The sequence below is a fragment of the Nelumbo lutea genome, chromosome 1 (genome assembly GCF_056320005.1).
Source record: "Nelumbo lutea isolate HS-2025 chromosome 1, American lotus-T2T, whole genome shotgun sequence".
In the NCBI taxonomy this organism is placed as follows: Eukaryota; Viridiplantae; Streptophyta; class Magnoliopsida; order Proteales; family Nelumbonaceae; genus Nelumbo; species Nelumbo lutea.
The window spans coordinates 113,379,217-113,382,205 of record NC_142684.1 but is presented as its reverse complement, the minus strand read 5'-3'; the positions used below and the strand labels follow the sequence as shown (position 1 = coordinate 113,382,205).

At 39.8% G+C, this 2,989-nt stretch overlaps 1 non-coding gene across 1 annotated transcript; it reads left to right on the top strand.

Annotated features, from left to right (window-relative positions):
• The first annotated feature begins 254 nt into the window (after positions 1 to 254).
• On the top strand, positions 255 to 361 carry LOC148876887 (small nucleolar RNA R71). The gene has a single exon (XR_016106357.1). It is a non-coding gene; the product is annotated as a small nucleolar RNA R71 (small nucleolar RNA).
• The last annotated feature ends 2,628 nt before the right edge of the window (positions 362 to 2,989 follow it).

Below are 2,989 nucleotides of genomic sequence, written 5' to 3'. Positions count from 1 at the left end.
TCTATCTTCTTGCTGAGGGCACCGATTTGTGCAAACAGTGTTGTATAGGTGTCTACATTATGAAGTCAGGGTTGTCTCCTAACTTGGGTTCTCTCGAAATGCCATTGGTAGTTGTTTGCAGCCATCTCCTCAATGAGTGCATGGGCAACTTCAGGGGTCTTGTTATAATGGATCCCCCAACTGCAGCATCCATAATAGTTTTGTTGGCTTCGGTCAACCCATTATAAAATGTTTGAACTTGCAACCATACGGGAAGTCGAGGATGAGGGACCTTCCTTAGTGATTCTTTGTAACGCTCCCCTGACTCATACAATGACTCTCCGTCCTGCTGAAATAAGGTGGTGATATCATTCCTCATCTTTGTTGTCTTGGACGGAGGGAAATACTTGGATAGGAAACAACTGGTCATTTCATCCCAAGTAGAGATCGATCCAGCTAGGAGAGAATTCAGCCACGTCTTAGCCTTGTCCCTCGATGAGAACTGAAACAATTTGAGCCTCACCGCATCATCACTAACCCTGTTGTGCTTGAATGTGTCACATATTTCCAAGAAGTTGGTGATGTGAGTATTCGGGTCTTCATGAGCTAAGCCGCAGAACTGAACTGTATTCTAAATCATCTGAATTATAGCTGGTTTTATTTCAAAATTGTTGGCAGCTACTGCTGGTCTCACAATGCTCGAGGCTGCCCAGTAAGGGATGGTTTGGCATAATCCATCATGGTCCTTTGTTTGGCCATCTCTGCACTTTCAGCTCTCCCTTCCTTAGAAGCTATAAGACGGCGACGGAGAGTTCATTCAATCTCGGGATCATAGGTGATGCTCTTCTTTTCACTTCTGTGTGTCATAAACTGTATAAGTCTGATGAACTTACAATTTATCTATAATTTTTGAGGACTTTAGCATGGATTTTTATGCCGGTTTTATTAATTTTTGCCTTAATTTAGCTTAATGCTAAGAATAAGTTCAGGGATAATTAATCCAAGAAAAGGAAAGAAAAAGGCAAGAAAAGAAGGTTCAAAAAGACCAATTTCAGTTCAGCCCGGTTGTGGAAGCAAGAGAAAGCACTTCGGCCCAAGAAGAGCAAGTGGATTCCTTGAAAAAAATCCAAGAAAAAAAGCCTAGCTAAGAGTAGAATTCGGCCCAGCAAGGAAGGCCCATTCTCAGCCCAAAAGAGCAGCTCAATGTATAGCTATCATGTGCTAAGAGAGAGCCTAAGTGCAGCCCAAATAGCAGCCCTTAGGAGGCTTTCAAGAGAGCTCTAGAAAGTTCAAGAAAGGGGTGTAATACACCCCATTCTAGAGGCTACAAGAAGGGGCAAGAGCCCCCTTGAAAAACTATATAAGGAGGCCTCTAGGAGGGGGGAGAGTGTTCAATTGCTTGAGAGGAAGGCTCTCCCACTCTTAGAGGTTCGGCCACCTTGAGAGAAGAGAAGAGAAGAAAGCTAGGTGCAAGGAAGAAGAAGAAGAAGGGCTGAAGGAAGTTCAAGACAAGCAAGCTAGAAGAGAAGGTGAGTTCGAATTGAGGGTTTGTGATTCAAAGATCTTTTGTAATAAAGCAATTGTAGTTTCATTCTCTTTTGATTCGAATTCAGTTTCTTTGTTATATTTTCTTTCTTCTTTCTCCTTTTTTCCGTTCTTCCTTGATGTATTTCAGCTTGTAAAATTTCAGTTCAGCAATCTAATTCTTTTTTATTCATTCAAATGGTCATGAATTGTACTTGAAGTATCTTGAATAAGGGTGTTATTGTAGATTAATTCGACCAACTAACCTTCAAAACTCAGATCTGAATTCTCAGATCTGAGATTGCAAGATCTGAATTGCTTGAAAGAGAATTCAGATCTACAATTTTTAGATTGGCCGAATTAATCTACAGCTTGGAATTCCTAGAGTGCTTGAGAGAGACTCTAGGAATTCAGATCTACTATTCAAGAACTGAATTGAGTGCAAGGTTAGAGATAACTTGCACAATTCAGTTGGTGATCATTTCAGATTTGAATTGATGCCTTAGAAGTGTTTGAAGAAATGCATGCATGGGAATTAGATTCTTGCTAGAGATAGAAGAACCGTCACTCATGCATAGGATGAACATGCGCTTGAGAGAGGCTGTTCATGACCTTGGGGTTTCACCAAACCAAGGCTCAATCATGATTTATTCGAATGATCCAAATTGATAGATTGCTGAATTCTGAGATTGACATTTACTGCTTACTCTTCTAACCTCATTTGAAGGCAATTGGGCCAATGATTTAGATAGATTTTAATTTAGGATTTTTTAGCTTTCATTAAAGTTTTGATTTATTTGTTGATCAGATAAGAAGTACTCAATTTAGTATTGGTAATTGTTTCCTAAATCCTCGTAGGAATGATACTTCACTCACTACTTTATTACTTGAACGGCTAGTGCACTTGCTAGTGTCACAATGAGCCACACATCAAAGTCATAGTCAGAGAGAGGCTAATACCCCAACCCCATTCTCACCTTCAGATCCTAGGAATTCACACTAAGTGGTGAAGATGTGATACATAGCAAACTTATGGCAATAAGCACACCTTGTTTTGATTCAAAGGAAAGTAATTGCATCTGGATGAATTGGTTTGTTAAAAGCAATGAGCACCCGTGTAGTCCAAGGAGTTTCAGCCCTGGAAGGCTTGTATCCTTGACTATCGATTTAACTTGGGACCATGAGGAATGGTGATTTGCGATCACTCTTGGACAAGAAAAAGGGAGAAAGAGATGAAAAGGGAAAGGTTACCAAGTCTGAACTAAATGAACCAGGCCTCATGTAGAGAAAAAAAAAAAGATTGAAAATCAATAGTTAGTCTCTCTTGTGTTACTTGAGTTTTTTTTTTTTTTCCTTGCCCGAGGACGGGCAAAGTTTAAGTGTGGGGGTATTTGATGAGACCAAAACGAACCCTAATTTTATCCCCTAATATTCACTCTTTTACATTTATTTAGCACTTAAATGGACTCATTACTCTTGTATTTCG